The sequence below is a fragment of the Epinephelus moara genome, chromosome 1 (assembly GCF_006386435.1).
Source record: "Epinephelus moara isolate mb chromosome 1, YSFRI_EMoa_1.0, whole genome shotgun sequence".
NCBI lineage: Eukaryota > Metazoa > Chordata > Actinopteri > Perciformes > Serranidae > Epinephelus > Epinephelus moara.
In genome coordinates this window covers 37,884,433-37,904,795 of record NC_065506.1, presented here as the reverse complement: position 1 = coordinate 37,904,795, position 20,363 = coordinate 37,884,433, and the positions used below count along the sequence as shown (strand labels likewise).

The 20,363-nt window shown below is 42.1% G+C and overlaps 1 long non-coding RNA gene across 1 annotated transcript in view; it reads left to right on the top strand.

Moving 5' to 3' along the window:
• The window catches only part of LOC126390993 (uncharacterized), a 119,683-nt gene that overhangs the window by 47,154 nt on the left and 52,166 nt on the right, over positions 1–20,363 (top strand). The window contains exon 2 of the long non-coding RNA XR_007570008.1: positions 11,860–11,935. This is a non-coding gene — a long non-coding RNA (uncharacterized LOC126390993). The remainder of the gene's footprint in view (positions 1–11,859; positions 11,936–20,363) is intronic.

The window sequence follows — 20,363 nt, the reverse complement described above, 5'->3', positions numbered from 1 at the left end:
TCACTCAGTGTGTGACGTGCACTTGTAGATAAAATATAGACCTATATTAATGAAGGTTCATTTGTACGGTTTTGTATTTCTCTGTAATGTAGCACAGTGTTAATAATGTTACTGATACTATTCTTTCTCACACCTTCAACTCAAACCATTGTGTTGCCCCGCTGAAAATATATAATTTAATAATTAAATACAAATCGTAAACATGCAGGCGACTAGTCGACTAATGGTCCTTAATGACAACTATTGGTCAACTAGGAAAATTGTTGTCGGGCAGCCCTACACCTTAGTCATGTTTAGTAATCATAACGATCAATCCATCTGCAATGGATATATTATCATACTGCTGGATGTAACAGTGTTGTACCGTTAGACAAACAACTGTTAAGCAACAACTGTTGAAGTTCCCCATCACCGCACACATCAGCAGCATCGTCATAACACAGTTCTGAAAGACACCGGTGGGCAACTGGAGCTCAAGTCTTACCAGCAGGCTGCACTACAACATATCATTCAGCTGCACTCAACGACAGAGAGTTTCCCTCCTCTCGGCCGTTGAGGTTTTCTGTCTCTATTGATCCAAACCTAAAAGGTTACGCCATCATTTCACAGTCCTCAACTCTAAAATTAGAACAAGCCCCAATTATTTCCCCAAATCCTTCTTAAATGTTCATAATCTCTTTTGTTACACAAACTGTCTGCAGTGTTTTTCCCATTTTCATGTGTTGACTCATTCACTGAAAATAAGCTTTAATCCGTCTCTTGTGGCAGGGTTTTTACTGAAAGCTCAGAGAAATTTGAACATGAGAGTAAGAAAGGGGGCAAAGTGCTTCAAAAACACTTGTCATTAATGGAACTAAATCACTGCTAACAATGTTTCTGTTTGCCAGGAAGTTTCTGATCTCCCCTTTTCATTTTTATTAAGAGAAGAGATTAGAGCTATGTGCTCAATTTCCGAAAAGCAACTTGTAATCACGCAAGTCCCATTATGCAAACAGGCGATGAGTAGACATTGCCAGGGTTTTTATTTGGGAAACAGGTTTGCTGTGGACCACTTATTCCCTAAAGAGTCTCCCTTAAAGCCCCCACAAAGGTAACATGGTAGAATTTACTTTTGTTATTTCACATCCCAGCATTAAGAAAAGGACTGAATAGAGATTATCACCATCGTTGCTGCTATTATATTCTGGAAAATTATTTATCACCAGCAATAAAACGTCCCACACAGCACAGTACAAGGTTCTGTGCTTTTTGTCAGTTACCAAAATGGGAATAAAAACAGAAGGTGTTGGATGTGAATGTACCACATGGAAGGCAACCACAAGATGAAAATGAAAAACAAAACAAAAGAAAGCAGAAGTCTGGCACAGAGGAGGGGTGAGTAAGAAGGACTGCCAAGCAGCAGTGGAGAGAACTGACACCCATGATTGGGTCCATACCAAAGAGGCAAATAAAAGAAGCCCCCTAAGCCCTTGTAATCAGTAGAGGAACAGACAAGGCCGGGCTGGTTTTTCCTACTTAAGCCCTGGTGGAGTTTGGGGTCCAACACTAGTCTTTCAGGAGGCCCTGCCAAATGGCAGCAAACATCAAAGTCTTTAGCTGTTAGCCTCCTTGCCTACTCACGTCAGTGTCCCAGGGATTAGCATTAGCATAATTGAGGTTTATGTACAGATGCTTAGTGCAAGGGCTTGATGGATCACTATTCTGGAATGGGAATGTGTTGTGTAATGTGGATTTTGCATCCATTCTGCTTAAGACTATGAACACCACCCCCGTAGCCTATTACACCATGTAGAGTGTGTGCGTGCATGTGTGTGTATATACACACGCTTGAACAACCACACTCACACAGTAACACAGATCCCATGCACACAACGCTCACAGACACACACTGTCTGTCTATAGTTAGATTCTGAGAAAGCGAAAGAAAACAGGAATGTCATAAGCAGGCTGTGGGTAGTGAAAATAACTACCCATGCACTGAAAAACCACAGGAACAAATCTGTACCCACATTATAGCTGATACACCTCAACTTTTCATATCTCAATGCAACACACTCCCAACTTATTTCACATTTGTACTGAAGAGAAAAACTGCTTTAAAAGTACACTAAAAACAACATACAAAAAGCGGGTTGTTTGTTTGAAGTTTAAGACTGGAAATTCCTTTAAATGCAGCACAATCTCTGTGTCATACATGTTCATACAAACCCTCATGGAGTCAGATTTGTGAGTTTTATTTTAGCGTACAGTATTTTTTGGTTCTTTCAGTCAGTGTTTATGATCTCAGCCACCGATCTAAAGTCTACTTCAGACTGGATTTATTTCTCCAGGGGAGGTGGGCTGAGTTTACCTGCTCTGAAGCTACAATTACATACTGTTTTTTGCAGAACTTGCTCATCCTTCTGCAATATAAATCCTGTCTGCAGTGATGTCTTTGTATTTCAGAGAGGATCTCTGAGTTTTTCCCCACCTAACGAACTGCTTATCTTCCTACTAATCTGCTCTTGTTTTTCTGGTTCATATTTCTTTACCAGCTCAGCATCAGACTGTTTCACAACAATATATAGTAAAACTGGTTCAGGCTAGAGGTGTGCAGATAAAAGTAAAATGATATTGGTCCCCTTTAGTCTGTCTGTTTAGTGTTTGACTTCGCATCTGTTTTACATGTTATCTGTTAGTATTCACTTAATTGTATTGATTTAGGTTTTTCTGCATGACGCCAATTAGTTCCTCAAAATCAAGGTTTTCCAGGACGAACCAATTTACCATCATCCAAAATGAGCCACTTAAGGAATCAAATATCTAATCTGCTGTCTAGCAGTAACCAGTGAATAAATATTATCCTGATGAGCAGGATCTGTGACATATTTAGACTCTGAGCTTGTTTCCATCAGGTGGCAACACATTTTTGGGAGTGTTTAAACCAGCTAACATAATATGACTATGAGAAATGGCCGCACTTCATCCCGAGTCATCAATTATAAAATGCAGAGCAGCAGATAAGGACACACTTTGGCAACTGTAAATTGGCAATCGTTGTAAGGGCGGAAACCGATACAAAACTGAGTTCAGTCAGGAACACCTGTGTCAAAGAAAACTTTATTTCCATTTGTAGTATTATATTTGGCGCAGTATTATATTTGGCGCAGTATTATATTTGGTGGTATGGCTCTGTTCTGGGGCCCCTATGCCTTTCCTCGGGCCTATGCAGAAAGCCTCTTCCGCACGCCTACGTGGAAAGCATAAGGCGCAGAGAGCACACCTCTCCGCTCTTCTGCATGCCTACGTGGAAAGCCTAAGGCGGAGAGAGCACACCTCTCCACCCTTCCACGCACCTGTGTGGAAAGCCATAAGGCAGAGAGAGCGCACCTGTCTGCCCTTCCACGTGCAAATGAGGAAAGCCTAAGGCAGAGAGAGCACACCTTTCTGCCCTTCCATGTGCCCATATGGAAAGCCTAAGGCAGGGAGAGCAGCAGCAATGGCAAATAGAAATGACATTGATAAGTTAGACGCAGCATGAAAAGGAGGAGCTGGGGTGGAGGCGGGTTGCAAAGCGGCTTGCAGAGGAAGCCGCAGCAGTAGGCAGGCCAGAGCAGTTTAAATAGGGCGCCCTGAATGAGATTTGTCATTTGGTTGTATAGAAAGGAATTGTGATCTCTATCAGCTGACTCCCTTCCATCAATCAGCTGCTCCATCAGTTGATTGGGCTGTTTGAGATCAGCTGATGTAGCTGGGATATGAGCTGAGCCTGACATCGTGTCCTGCCTGAACTAACACTATGCTCAATTTAACAAATTGGCCCTAATGCAACCTCAGAACCAACTGGCTTTTGTCTGATGACGAGCTACCTTTATATTCACTTTTTTAAATGTGTCTGCATTGATATGCAGATATCTGTTTATAGAGATTAGCCGAAACTACCTTGGCTCAGGTATTCACTTGCTCCTGCCCCCAGAGGCTTATTGTCGTCAGAGCAATTGCGGATGGGTTCAGACATCGACCGCTGGGCACTCCCACTTCATATTTATGTACGTGCCTGGAACACCCACAGGGCAGACAAAATTGTAGTGAATCACTTGATGGTTAGGATTTCTTGTAGCCAGCTTGATGTTGTGCCACACTCTGGACCAACTGATAACTTAAGATTTAAGTGTTTCTGCCAAACGTTGCATACTGCCGGGTGAGTTGGGCAATAAAATAGGAAACAAGTTGGTAATAACTGCCCAAGCCAAAAAAGAGGGTGATAAATAAGTTAAGAGCCCCAGGGTAGTCATAAGCAGTGAGTGAGGATCTCGGTTGAAGGTAAAAGGAAAAGGTGGATCTAGGCAGACCATAAGCATCTCTTATGTCCTCAGGTCTATCGACTCTGTCATGTATAAATACCATTGACAACATGAATACCTCTCTCAGACCAGTGGGTAAAGATTATACACTTACCTCTCATAGTGACTTATTACAAATAAATCAAGAGTTGTCAACATGAAATCACATAATTCATTCGCTTCTACTTAGTTCAAATGACTTTATTGGCAGGACGTAACACTGTACATGTTGCCAAAGCATATTTAAATGTTGAAAGGTTAACATTAATTACATTGTGTGAACACAAATAAAATTATTGGATAAGCAAGTCAGACGTTGGTTGGAACAATACCAACAGGACACTCATAATTCATAACTCATTCACTGAATACTTACCTGATGGAGGGAAGGAAATGATTGCTGTCAAGAGTATACTCACTACTTAAGTAGCTACTGAAATACAGTACGTGGAGTTGGACACAAGCACAACATGCCTTTGTTAATAACCTGTTTTCACTTCCTGAGTTTCAGGGAGAAACGTATTTTCTAATTATCTCAGCACAGTTTGTGCTCTGCACCATTGTTTACTTGAACTGCAACAAACAAGTTAGCGACGTTCTGCACATTTGACTTTTACCTTCAGAGGCAACATTTTGTCATAAAACAGTCTGTTAACAGAGTGATGTTCATGAAAAACTGACAAATCTGTAACAATTTCCTTAAAATATCCGCAGCATCTGGCCTGTCAGCAAAGTGACAGTGATGCATTAACAGCTTAGAAGTCATTCTTTAACAAATCTTAGTCTCAGCAGTGAGCTGCTTTTTGTATTCATCTGGTTCTGGAGGCTTTCATCTTGGACTAAACTAACGGTTATTGTATTTTTTTATTAAGTGACAATAATTGTGCCCACAGACTGACAGACAATAGTGATAATTGTGCATCACAGTTTCTCAAAGTGGTGCCTTTTAATTGCTTCTCTTCTCTGAGCAACAGTACAGACCCCCTAGGTATTCACATAGACTGTATAAAAATAGTGGACATGGCCACCGCCACGTCGTCCATTGGTTTGTGGACTATTGTTTTGAGGCATAGATTTTGTCATTTTGGTCATCACCAGCTTGGATTTTTTGGGCCACAAGTGACCATATTTGGATGAGGAGGGGGAGCTGTGGTGGAGCGAGGGGTGGATCTGACCAAGAGCCTGACAACACTAACTGCAGGCAGCCTGTCACTCAAAGAACCCCGTCCTTGATCATGCATCAATTAAAGTGGGTCAGTTATATAAGAATTCAACCCCCGATAAAGTTGTTATAAACTTCAGAGACTAAAACCATTTTTGTCCCAGGCTGTAAACATGTTTATTTCTGCTGTAAAGTCGGCATTGTAACATGGGGGTCTATGGGGTTGACTCGCTTATGGAGCCAGCATCAAGTGGCCATTCAAAAAACATAAGCGTTGAGTAGCACTTTCCAAACAGTGACAATGGCATAACATGGCAATAAATGGAGCAACGCTTGCGAGCTAGTTCAGGCAGTTAGCTCGAGCTACACTGATTCATACACACACGTTATACATCACTCTCCTTATGTTGTCTACAAAACACACCCTTTCAATTTGGCGGTTTATTTAAGGTGCAAAATCTTTCCAGCTCTTAATTTGCCTTGTAAATGCCGCTGCAGCCCTGCATCAATACTGCTGCTTGCTCTTCCAGCCCCACCACAGCAACCACCTGCAGGCTCTGGTTAAGGGGGGGGATATTTAATAATCAATCCCCAATATCTCATGTAAACACATCTGCGGGAGCGCTGACGCCGGAGTCTTGATGCCAAACTATGTTCTGCTGTTGAAATAAACATTTAAAACATGAGTTGTCTGACTGAACAACCACTTATTGTCCTTGGTATGTGGTGGCCAATCTCTTCCTCTACCTGGAGGATGAGGAGCACCCGCACCTTATTGTCTCCCCAATTTGTGGACAGTTTTTGTTGCTGTTCCTCTTCTTTGAGTTAGCTGCTAACTGCTATCTGCTGCTTTTTAAATCTCCCGGTGGTAGGGCGCACATATAACATACTGTCAAAAATGTCACATTCGCCCTGTCCTGCTGGCTGTCCCTTTTACACGTACATCAATTCTGCACTGTTACTACCTTCGCTGCCGAATACGGCAAGACAACTCTGTCCCCCCATTCCCCAATCGTACTTTTTATACAGAACGGCAAGGCAGAAAAACAGCGCAACATTTCTGCCTTGAACAGGCAGTGTAAAAGGTTCTTAAGAAAAGCTGCATGTATTTTTAAAAATGTAAGTTGACTATCAATATTGTTTGCTTTTTATTTACTTATTGTTTCAGCACTACTTTCCACCTCTAGAAGTAACATCAGTTTCTTGTGTTTCCTGTACTGCTTACAATCCTCAGTTAATTCTTTCAGTTAAAGGCCCCTGCACTTATATGTTCCCATGCAACTATACCACTTTATATCTGTATCCATTAAAAGGCAAGTTATTGACTTCTAAGCCAACCAACCACAGCAGTGACCCTGCTGAGTCTTTGTTTCTGGCCCATGAGACACAGGGTAATGGAGCTGCACCCTCCTCTATGGAGACACCACGGAGCCCCCAGCTGATCTCTTTATTTAGCTTCTGCTTGTTGGAGTGGAGTCAGAGGAGAAAGGAAATGCAAGTGTGTGTGAACATGAGTGTTTCCATCTGTTAGTATGGGAGCATCTGTATCTCTGTTTGAATTTGATTGTTGATTGTCTTCTTTCCTCCACACACCTGGATTTATCTCTTACAACTGGTATCATATACTGTATCTACTTGTGTAGTATGGACCAGATGGCAGAATGATTAGAGAGCTTCCTTTTCTCATGTTGAGACAATAAAGTTTTGTTTATCGTTGCAACAGTGTGGCCATGTTTGTTCATATTTGAATACAGTGGAAAGTTATTTGGTTCGTATTATTTGGTTAGTATTTTAACTTGACAGAGCGTTGGCCCTGTCGTTGATTTGCATGTCAGTACAGTTTATGGTGTGTGTGTGTGTGTTTTTAGAGGAAGGCTGCTGGCTGTGCAAATGAGGTGGTCATTCCACCTGCTATTTATTTGCATAGCTTTGGGGAAGCTTGCACAAAAGTTCCCATTGAGCTATTAATGGTCATTGACTTTAAGTTAAACATCACTTCACCCCCTCACCCAGCCGTTTGTCAAGAGCCTGCATTAGACAAACCTGTACCTACATTGAATAATTTTCTTAGAAGGCTGAAAAGGTGCCGACTTGGTACAGTATGTTCGCTATGACTACGTAACATTTTTTGAAAAAAACATAGTAACTAAACAAATCATGATGATGTTCTTCATGGTCATAGCATGTTGCTTAACCATTGTGGCTGTTGGGCAGAAAATACTTATATTGATATAACAACAATTTTTATGGGGACCCTGGCATTTGCTGTCATTAAGGAAATAAAAGATTTAGATTTTGTACCACTTTTTTCTGCTGTCTGCTTAAAAAAAGTTGGGAGAATAAATGCTTGTGCAAAAAAAGACATGGGTAGGTATGAGGACAAAGTTTTGTTGTGCAGTGTCCTTCATTTTTAAAGTTGGAGTGAAATTCCACCTTTTTTTTTAAATCCGGCACGTCCCACTGGTAGGAAACCCTGGGGTAGACACGCTGGAGGGATTACATATCTCGTCTGACCTGGGAACACCTTGGGGTCCCGCAGGAGGAGCTGGAAAGCATTGCTGGGGAGAGGGACGTCTGGGGTGCTTTGCTTGGCCTGCTGCTCCAGCGACCCGCCCCCGGATAAGTGGATGAAAATGGATGGATGGATGGATGGATGGACACAAAGTTAGCAACTAAGTTTTGAAGAAATTTGACCATATAGCATTATAAGACTCAGATTGTTTTCTCTGCGGATGGTTGAGACCAAACAGAACTCAAGGAAGAGGGAGTACATCCATTGCATTGCAAGAACAAGCAACAACCTCCAGGCTAAAAAATGAAGCCTCATGGGTAAGAAATGCCAAAAAACTGCAGTTCCTCATATGGCCACTTGAGGCTGGCTCCAACAGCAAGTCAGTTCTCATAGACCCCCATGTTAAAATGGCCAATACTACAGCATAAATACACATGTTCACAGCCCGGTACAACAACCAGTTTTGATCTCTATAGCTAATTCAACATCTATTAAAACTGAAGGGGGAGTAAAATGTTGTATAACACAACCATTGAAAAATTATTAAGGCTTAAAGTTATGCATTACCATTGGCGTGGCTGCTTTGAGTGACAGGCTGTCTGCGGAAAGTGTCTCAGTCAGAGCCACCCTTCGTTCCTCCGCAGCTCCACCCTCTCATTCCAATAAGGTCACTTTTAGCTCCAAAATTCCAAGATGGCGACGACCAAAATGCCAAACTCAAGGCTTTAAAATGTCCACAAACCAATGGATGAAATCATGGTGGCTATGTCTGTTATTTTAATACAGTCTATGGGCAAGAATTGAAACTCCAAATGAATGCTAAAGTTTGTGTCTGCTGTGTGTGTGATCAGGCAGTGATTCGCTAACACATAAAAACCTGATAAGCTGTATAGGCTGTGTCTGTCAGTGGATTTTTTTTTCTTCTCCCTACTGGCCATCATGCGATCAATTCAGCTTTAATAGGGGGAGCTCAGTCGATACACAGCAGTCCTTGAGTCAGGTGTAAAGGACTAAAGATTCGAGTCAGTCCCCACACAGGGCTGGTGGGCAAAGACGAGGAGGAGCTTCTTCCACAAGTGGTGTTGATGAGTTTGTTGACGTCTAGTGATGTAGGTGTCCATGTGAATAATGATGTTGTCGGTGTTGCTATAATTGGTCATGATGTGACAGAGTTTGCAGTCAATAAGGAACACATGTGCTCCAGGAAAACAGTGAACATGGGATGTGCCTGAGTTTGTATTCTTGCTGTGTTCATGTCTAACCTGCACAGTTTCTCATTAAACCTGGGTGTAGCATACAGAGAAGGGGAATAGAAAAAGGAAGTGCATTAAAAATAATTAAAAACTAATTTATCCTGCTTCGTTTTACCATTTGAGGTCTGTATAATGAGGTATAATATTTTTGTCACTGGTTTCGTTATGCTCGGCAGATATGAAGCTTAGGAGAGCATATGACGGTATTCCATGCATATTGCACTTAAAATTCACACAATCATGCACTTGCTCGTGGACATCTGTCAGTGTGCACATCTATGTTAATCCATGAATCATGCATTTAGGAAGCCAGAGAGTGGGAGAGTGAGAGAGAGAAAGAGAAAAACACCAGAGACAGAGGGTGAAACTGAAGATCAATGTGTTTTGCCTGAACAGCATGTTTGAGCGTGGGAAGTTTAGAAAAACTTCTCCTGGGCCTCACAGCTCAAAGCCATTCTGTATGTGTGTGTGTGTGTGTGTGTGTGTGTGTGTTTGTGTGTGTGTGTGTGTGTGTGTGTGTGTGTGCGCGCCAAGGCATTTGTCAGTCTTATCGCTTCTCTCGGCTCTCTGTGGTGGTGCTGGTGCTGGTGGAGAGTAATTGAGTGCTTAGAGTTATAGATGAACTAATTAGTGGGCGCACTGAAAGCTCAGCTCATTAGTGGGAGGGAGAGAGCCCTATGCCGCCATGGCTCTGAGGGCTCTCTTTCATATCCAGCCTCAGCATAGGGAGACTGCTGCTCCATACAACTTCATTAAAGCAGCTGCAGGGAGGAGAGGACACGAAAAGGAATGCGTGTTGAAATTAGGAAGAAAGTAATAATAATAATAAAGTATATGAACAGACTTGAAATGCACAGAGACAGTCAGAGTACACATATACGGTGCACAAACTTCTGACATACTGCAGGTGATGCACAAGAAATTCATATTTAGACTAGAGCTTACTCCGCTTTAACAACAAATACAAAGTTCGTGTAGTTTAGAGCTGCAACGATTAATCAATCAATTGATTGGTTGTAGACTATTAAATTAATCGCCAACTAATTTGACAGTTGATTCGGTTTGAGAATTTTTTGAAGAAAACAAGTCAGATGATTCCAGCTCCTTACCTGTCAAATTTATCTTTGGGTTGTGGACAAAACAAGACATTTCAGATGTCATCTTGGGCTTGCAGAAACACTGAACATCACTTTTCACCATTTTATGACATTTGATAGACCACAAAAAGGTGAGGTCAAACACATTATGTAAAGCACTTGTCTGCATCCAACATTAGAATCTAAACAATTACAATTTTTTTTTTTACTTATATGGTGTACCAAACATCACTTGCACTACAGCTAACTAATACTTAAAAGGATACTTAGCCAATTTTCAACAAGCTTTGTATAAAAACTATGTGGGTAGTATGTGCAAATGAACCGTGGTTAACTTCCCTCCATGTAACAAGTGCCTAGATAACCCTCTGCCCCCTCCCGTAAATTGTGTTATCCGGTTTCGTCGGTTTTTGGGGTTGTTGCTTGAACTGCAGCCTGCACTTTTGCATTTATATTTTGCTCGCCACCTTTGGCACCACCATGGACACGGACAGCATAAGAGCAGATCAAGACACAAAACCCTCTGTCTCTCAAACTCAGACCGAAATCTGATAAAACCAGGCAGTGCTGATTGAATGTATGTCTAGATTCTGTCACTGAGTTGCCTATTTCTTGCCTACACTGTTTTTAGAAACATATTTTAGTGACGTGTTTAACCGTAATAATGAGACTCTGTGAACAGGAAGTGGGTGCCATACTGTTTCTTGCACAGTGATATCAGAAGTTAAAAAAACTGAGGTCAAACGGTTAAACTAGGAAGTGCTGATCAAATATCAACAAAGATTCTATTATTGAGTTGTTTATTTCTTGCCTCACATATGTTCAGAAACATGTTCTAGCTTACTGCTTAATTGTAAAAGTTTGAGATTGTTTCTTGCCAGTCCACCACCTTTGTTAAACAGACACGTTTCCATTACGTCACCACGAGCGGGAGTGTTTATTGGTTGGGTGAGGCGCTTTGCATTCTAGTAGTAGTAGGTTTTCTCCCTCTTGAGCAATAGCTTCCCTTTTCTCTGTTTTTTCTGGTTCTGTATCACCAATTTTAAAAAGTATCTGTGTCTTTCTACTGCGTAGACATCCTAGTTTTATTAAAAGGCCATCTTTGAAGTTACTCTTTAATTTGGCCAACTGACAATTTCATTATCACTTAGTTGCCCCATTCAACTATCACAATTTCTTTAATTTCAGTGTTACGTCTTCAAATTGCTAGTTTTTTTTTTGGAGTAACATACTAAAAATCAAAGATATTCAGTTGCATTACACAAAAAAGCAAATCCTAACAACGGAGAAGTTGGGACTCATGAATGTATGGCATTTTTAATTAAAAATGACTTTAATGATCAGTCAAATATGAAACTATTGGTTTATTTTCTGTCGATCAACTGATTGTTTTAGCTTTCCTACTATGTTCGAGACTTTTGTGGTCCAGGTAGTGTCAGAGAGTGAAGTTAAGTGACTTAGGAAATTCAGGGATGCACAAAATTAACTTTCTAAATTAAATTTCTCTCTACAGTCTCTCTACAGTGAAATTGGCGGCATCCCAAATCCCCCCTGCTGTCAATGCTGGATATTGCTCCTGTGATGTGGAGGTAAGTGAGTTTAGGGGTCAAAGTGTCTTTATGCCTGCCTTACACCAAACAACATTTCAAGTTATGTCACTGTTGCAGACAAATCATTAGAGTTTTACCTCAGTTGGTGGTTTCTCCTGTGATCTCAATTGTTGTCCTAAGTCTGTCTTTTTCTTGTCTTGACATTCTGACAAAATCAGTGTTAATATTATCAAAAGTTTTTAGTCTTGGCTCATGATCCTCAGTCTTTGCAAATTCTTATGATGTGTGACTAAAATCTTTAGTCTTTTAATAAACTTTTCAAGGTCTTCCAGTGTATGGAAGGCATTAGTTGAACTTTGGCCACAAAGCCGTGCTGTGAAAGCAGCGTTACACTAGAACACACTGGCTGAGACAACAGCACCAGAAACCATCTTATTCATGTGATAATCTAAATTGTCACTGGTTGTGTCTCCTGCAGTTGTTGAGAGTGGAATGTGAATAATGTTTTTACTTGATAATTTACACAAAAAGATGTGTACAATGTGAACATGCGTGTTCACCCACAGCGTTGTTGCTCTTCCATCTTTGTGATGGACCACTGATGAACACCAGCACAATGGGAGGTCTTACTTAGTATAGGGCAGCATGAGCCGAACAGCATCCTGTGGATTGACAAGTTGTTATTTCTGGCTTCCTCATCGATTGGCAAGAGTGGCTTTTTATCGTGTCCATCAGAAAATGGACTCTGGCTACTTTCCTTTAGACAAGGCTACAGATTTATTGACCATCTCTTTATTGAAAAAATCTACGGTGCAGAGCTCAGTGATGGAAATGAATTGATTAAGAACACTTTCTTCTTTGTTGATTACCGCAGAATTAGAGGAGAGCACTGCTGACATAAATAAAGACATCTTTTTATTTGTGCCCACAGCTTGAATTTTATGACATCTTGTATTGTACTGAATGAGCCATTTGTTATAGAGATTTGTACATTTTAATTCTAAATATATGGAAAAAATTCACTTTTGCTGTCAGTTTTTAACAAACTTCCAGTGCTGAATGTCTTAGTCTTGCAAAGCACATTGTTTCTTAGCCTCACCCTCCACTCTGTTTCACTCCAACTCTCTGAAACCCTTTTCTAAAATATATAAAATATAAATTTCTTTTCTTTATGCATGCCGAAATTTATAACTGCAAAATACATTTTTGTAAGGTTAAACCAGTTGACAGGTATCTATTGTGTCAGGTCAGTGTATGACATGTAACAGCAACATACCGAAACAAAAGCACCATATCAAAAACAAGTGCAAATTTGCAGTAGTTAATTGTGACCACATTGCTTCCGCGTATTGCACTGACTTGCACAAAATTTTGGGCAAGTCAGTAGCTCAATTTGGGAGATATGCACCATTTTGCGATAGGCCACTTTCTTGGCATGAACACAGACAAACACCATTACACACACACAGTCACTCATATACTTGACCTCCATGCCAAATTTCAGCCTCCTGGGGCAAGAACTGTGGCCGCCAAAGGGTGGGGAACTTTTTGTGGGCCGTCTGACTATCCATCCGCTCAAACTGTAGAGCTGCTGGTCATAGCTAATGAAGTTTTGTACTGGATAAGACCGACTCATGAGATGTGATGATTTTCACTCATGCCACAAACAAACCTGACAACCAGCATGGGACGTTTGCTTTATTTTATGTTAGTATTGCTATAATAACCACTGACCAACATTTCAACCAGTTTGCCAGGAGAACTCGTGCTGCTCCACACAGCCAGTCCACCTCTGCTGGCAAAGTGCACGGGCCTCGGACTCATAGTGTCTCTCCTTCAATGGCACTATTGAGATTTTATTTCTTGGAACGACCACCCGTTAGACTTTTCCAACAGTTTGTTCCAACTCAAACTGTACTCCACTGATAACCCAGTAAACCTACTGATAGAGGACCACAGATCACCATGCCAGGGCATTATGGCAGCTGCCAAGCAGCCAGTCCAAGCCAGGTTACCTCAAAACATTCTGGCCTATAGTAGCTAATCTGCCTCTTCCAGCTTGTGTCCGTCTGTGCCACAATACATCACAGCTACGACTCCCCAGTGCCACAGTGGGCGGGCACCATTAAGCTGGATGGATGTGGGAGCAATGCCAGTCAGGGACCGCCATATGAGCCTCTCTTTTCCTGCTTCCTCCTCCAGCTTGGTGCCCTTTAATGGGCACTTAATATGGCTGACAAATTTACAAGGCATTTAAAAATGACCCAGTCAGCCAGTCAGCAGAGAGGAGAAGAGGAGGAGAGAATGAGAAGGAGGAAAGAGTGTCCAATCTCATTTTCTCCTGCCGACCAGAGCAATAAACATGCTGGATTTATATCAGAGCTGGGTTATGGGATGAGCAGGCTTTGTGTATGTGTGTGTATGTGTGTGTGTGTGTGTGTGTGTGTGTGTGTTTAGTGTGCAAACTGTCTCCCCTGTACAAATAATTCACCCTGAACACCTGTCAACATGAGTCACGACACCAGAGAATTCCTGCAATTGAGCACATCCAACTAATTGGTGGCAGCCTGCCAGACCCCCCCACCACATATACACACACAGACACACACACACACTTCCTCTCTCTCTTTCTTTCTCACACTCTCACTCACATATTTATCTCTACATCTTACTCACACTCCACCTCCACTCCGCCCCTCCTCTCCTCTCTCTCGTTTTCCCCCCTCATCTATTTTAACATAACATTTATGGATGAATGATTTAATACTGGTTATCAAACCCATCATTGTAATCGCATCTCTAATTATGCTTAATTAAAACAGTCTAATGGCTGCTGCTGAGTTGGTTTTTGAAAGCGAATCAGCCGCTCTTCTCTCTCGCTAGAATTCCTCCCCTGACTTAGCATTCGGTATACTCACTCAACACCTCCGACAACCAATCAACTCCAAATTCTCTACCCAGCTCTTGTCAGGTCGTTAATTAAGCTCCCGAAGTGCCTAATGATTAAGATAACGCAGCAATCTAATGGTGAACAGGCTCTTTCCTCCCTCTTCTTTTTACAGCTTTCGATTATAGCACCCTTGAGGTGTTACTCAATCTTGATGAAATGCAGACAATTGACAAATCAGTTGCTTTGAGCCGGGGCTTATTACCCTGCTGCATATTCATGAGTTGTTTAGGGAAGAGTGGGATGATTTTTAATCAAAGTCACAGAAAAGGATGCTGGGAAAGCAGGGGGCTCTGTTGAGGGGTGGTGGGCTCGCCACACCTACCCCCCCTTCCCTCATCTCACCCAGCCTCTCAGCACCCCACTGTGAATAACATGCATCATTCATTGGATTTAGCTCACATTTGCGTGGATGCAGCTGGCAGTGGAAGGTGTGTGTCTATGTGTGTGTGTGAGGGCTTGCTTCAAGGGGCCTTGGACAAATGGAGGTGCCACATGGTCAGACCAGATGTTCTGGTTTCTTATGTGCATAGCTCATCAAAAGCAACAACCGGTGCCACTATTGGGCCCCTGCTATCCAGTAAGGCCAGCCAACCCATCTGCTTCCTGGCTGCCAGGCCCGATGCATTGTGGGTCCTGGCTTCTTCTGTAGTGCGTTCGCAGTTTCCAATCCGTTTTGTATCTGAGGAGAGAGACGAGGTGTCAGTGCATCAACACCAGCAATAAGCTTCCTGCAGGACTGCAGTAATCATGAAAATAGAATACAATGGAAGACACAGTGTGTATTTGGCTGTGACAGAATATGTGATGTACAGGCAACCAAAGTACACCAGGTGCCTGACAAACAGGCTTTTTATAAAGGCATAAAATGTAACAATGGTTACCTAAAATCAAATTTGTATCTCCCCCTTAGAGACATTGTTCCAGCTCTGTGACTGGGTTCGCTGCTGGCTTAATGGCAAAACAGCTCTCTCCCCCCATTCCGTGTTCGTACCTTTTATACAGAACGGCATGGCGCTGCATTGGTTAGGCAGTTTCAGAGGGGCTACAGTAACTCCTGGCATTCACATATTCAACCCTGTGACACTTAGGTTAGGTGGATAATGAATACTGCTGCTTCTCTGATGACCCTGTTTTGACGTTATTACCTGATGTTCTCAATAGTTCCCATGTGTGGTTAGTACTGTATGTGGTTGTTTTGTCATTTGCATTTGACCTCAGTATTCTGGGCTGTGGGCCAAACAATAGCTACATATAACTTTGTATGTAAGTTAACTAGTTTACATGCTTTATAAAAATGTGGCTTTGATGTAACTTGACACAAGGCTGAAAATATAACACTGGGCAGCTGTGGCTCAGGAAATAGAGTAGTTGTCTAAATGGAAGCCTGGTGGTTAGGTCGTTGGCCCCTGCAGTCAACATTTCAAAGTGTTCTTTGGCAAGACGCTGAACTCCAAGTTGCTCTCAATTGCCTGTGTTGTAAAGCACTTTGAGTGGTTGCTAAGACTAGAAAAGCGCTGTATAAATGCAGTCCAGTTACCATCCAGTCCTACAGCTGAAAATGTGACAACACTGAACTGTTTGACGGTCTGAATTTCAGTACGTTTCTCATCTTGAAAACCTATGAAAACAGCTGTGGATGACTGTGCTGCTACGTTAAGCTGGTTTATGTGCCGTTTATTTACACTAACTGTAATACAACCTACATTAGCACATCATGAGTTAGGGTTGGGCCGGTTAATTTTTTTCAACCCGGTTAGATATTAAGAGTCAGAATGGACCAGATTTTATGCACTTAACTCAGCAGCTGTTCCCAAGTGGAACATAATGACACCGTGTCCTTACCACCGTTACCTACAGCCCATTCGGACACCTCTTCCGTAGGTTTCAAATCCAAAATGTTGCCGTTTTGGTGATGTTTTAGTTTCATGAGAGACTCTGCCATGTCTCGTCTGGCTCGTGAAACCTCATCAACTAAGGCTAGCAAGCCCGTAACTTAGTGCCTCTCCATACATGTTGCATTAGACGTGAGAAATGTGTCTGGACTTCCCTGGATGACTGCGACCTTTCCTATCTGGGGGGAGTGTGTGGTTGACTCACTGTCAGGCCACCGTTCTTGCTCCTCGCGACCAGCTCGCTCGGACCAGACGACCTCGCTGGACAACCCTTACGTGACATTCTGTTGGACCAGTTGGCCAGCTTGCTCTTCTTCGTGGTTGTTCAGAGTAAATGTGTATTTACATGGATAATCCGGGTGGCGTGTCAAGCGCTCTCTCAGTCTCTTTTGTCTTTGGAAAGTCTTGCAACCGGTGTCTTCCTTGTGGCGTGCCTGTTCAGCTCAAAGACCCTTCCAGCTATCTCTACAGGTGCAGCTAATTAGTCAATGCCACCAACCCCCAAGTGTGACGTCAGTGCTGACCCTGCCTCCTACCACCTACCTAAACCACACCCACATCTACAAGACATTCATTGAATTACCACTAAAGCTATTATAACAACCCCAAAGAACGTATGAACTTTTTGGTAAGCAAACATGACGTGCGCAGCTCTGCCCCTTCCACCTCTACTGAAATGCTGTTGGGTCGTCTTAAGGCCTATCAGACACGGTTGTCCTCGTCCATCACCTCGTCATACATCTGATTACTGATGCAGTGCAAATTGAATTTAGCGCCTTGGCGCCAATTTGCCAGTTAAAATGACCAGCGTTGGTTCAGCCAGTTTACATGAAATCAAACTGGTTTCAGCTCGTACTTCGGACTGTACCAGCAAAACCAGAAATCAACCCAACTTTATTCTGACTACTTATTTGATACGCTATCACAAGCTCTAGTACAGGACAAATCATTTTGTGTCCTGTGAAACTGCAGGACACAGGGCAGCTGGCATCACAGAGCACCAGCAGACCAGGACAGAAGATAAAGTGATTTTCAATACACTGATGAAAAAACAACAACAGGAGGAGCATCCATGCGTGGGTGTGAGAGAGGTAGTTTGACCTTCACACATCTCTGAAAGTATGAAATACAGCAGAATGACTTTTCACTTCCTTGGGCTATTAGAGTCCTTAAAATTCTCTCCAACTCTTCAACCCTTCACCTACAGCGAAAATAAAGTATGTTACACAGACAAGTGCATAAATCATACTAATATCTTCCAATAAATGTTGCACTCAGGCTTCGTGTCAGCAAATTGCTGATGGCGATCGTGCCCATGCTTGCAATTGTTCTCCTCTGTTAGCCCTCAGTAAACTGTAGCTCCTCTCTTTACCTCCGTGTTTCATTCAGCTCATGTGTCTCATTATGAAGGCAGAGCACAATTTGTTATTATGTGCACTGTCTTGCTATCATTAGCACTTGGTGGATGTTAGCTTCACTTGGGTAAGCCCATCCATAACCGCATTTATTATTGTTGCCCAGTGAGCTGCAGTATTATGATGACTAATTGCAGGGGCCTAATTGTTGTTAGCCTGAGCGACTTGGGTGGCTTGAAATAGCTGGAGAGGATGTTTCAATACTGTGGATTTTAATATGTGGAGGAAGTGCTGAGGGGCGCACAGGTAACAGCCTGTGTCTCTTTGTGGTTGGCGAATTGTCTCGTCTACATGCTCTCAGGAGAAATTTGAGGAAACGGAAAGTATTCCAAAGTGAGGACACTTTTCTGGTCCTAGCTTGCTTTAGGTCGTTTTAGTCGTTGGATTCAGGTTTCACCTCAAGATTACACCATAATTAGTGGTGTTATCACAATACTGGAATTTCTTTCTTCTATACAATGCCTTGAAAATACTGATATTCAATACTATTCAAATTCCAATACCACAAGAAAAACTGAAATTGAGAGCATTTTTTTTCATGAAAAGTTAGGCTATAACTTGATAATGATTACTTTTATTTTCTCGGTTAGGAGCAGAGAACAGCAGAATGACTGTAGTAAACATCAACAGTAAGAGAGAGCAAGAAAGCATTGCAGATACTGGTGTATTGATGCTGCAAAAATTAGTACTGAAACCAATTCACATTTCAGAATTTATATGTATCAATCATTTTTGACAGGACCATAGGTTGAAGTTTTAAGATTAATGCCAATTTAGAGTTGAAGTAGGGTCACCTCACCCAATACCTGACAAGAGATTGGCATCAAAACCATATTTTTTGCCGTACATAGTTCCCTCTAGTATAGATGCTAATATATTAGAGTACGTTAAAGTGAGATTATATAACTTTCGCTGAACAGCAGCCACTGTGGCCACAAATGACAAATCTAGTATGATGCTCAATGCTAAAATGTAGTGTAACAGTAGAACATGTAGAGCAGTGGTTCCCAACTGGGTCCAGATTTATTCAGATTGATATGTTCAGCATCAGCAGCTTGTTTGTTGTCTCTTTTAAGTAAGTGTTTGTTATTCACTCCCTCTACTACAGGAAACAGTACTTTCAAAAAAGGCTATGCACCAGAAATTCACTGTACTTTTGAAATGAAGAGTATTTTTTACAAACTTAACACGTTCGCGAAACACTTTCGGTCCATTCAGAATGGATTGGACCCAATTTTGGACCGCGACCCACCAGTTGGAAACCACTGATGTAGATAATAATCTTTTAGGGCTACATTCAGATTATTTATACAGCAGCAAACAACTGGCGTCCTGAGCAGAGAATTAAGTCATGCTACCTCTGTGTGCGTTGTAATCCTGGCTTCTCTGTAGTTTGTTGTGGTAAGATGGTCCGGCTGTAAGTGCATGTGAGTATGATGCTGGCCAGCTCATTGTCTTTGCTTTGCACAAAGCTCATACGGAGGTTAACGCTGATACCGAGACGACAGTGTCATGGGAGCGTAGCGCCCAGTCTCTTGTTCCCCCCAGTTACCATTGTTAGCTCTGTCACCACTGTGGCCGTCGTTTAAATAAAACCTCAATCAAAAATCACACTGACGTTTTGTAATAGTAAAAATAACCAAACAAACAAAAAAATCCAATATAATACAGTTGTTTATTTATTATTTCTATGTTTATCCACCTTTAACAAGCTTGATCTCCCATAAGCTCCAGTATCTTGATAAAAAAAGTTGAGATATTGTCACCTGTAGGTAGATGTAATAATCTGTGAGAGATTGGACGAAGATATTTGAAGCAGCCACTTAAGACCAGCTGTTTCTCATGAACCTGATCATTAACACTAACCCAGCCAGACGATTGGAGAGCAGTATTCCCCGTCTCGGTGCCCTCTCGTCCCCCCGCTCTCATACTTCTGATTGGCCGTGAAGATGTCGTCCTGCTGCAGAGCAAGGGGAAAGAGTCCACCTGAGGCTCCGCTGCCTGGCATCCCTCCATGATGTGTCCTCCCCAAGGACTTTGCCACTGAACCGTAGATGACCGAGCCGCACCTGTCGGAAATGCTCCACTGGTGTTAAGTCAGCAGGGCGACAGTATTGTGTGTGTGTGTGTGTGTCTGTGTTTGTGTTTGTGTGTGCGTGTGTTTAAATATTGCTCTTTCTTTCTTTCTTTCCCATATTGTTTCTTTTAAA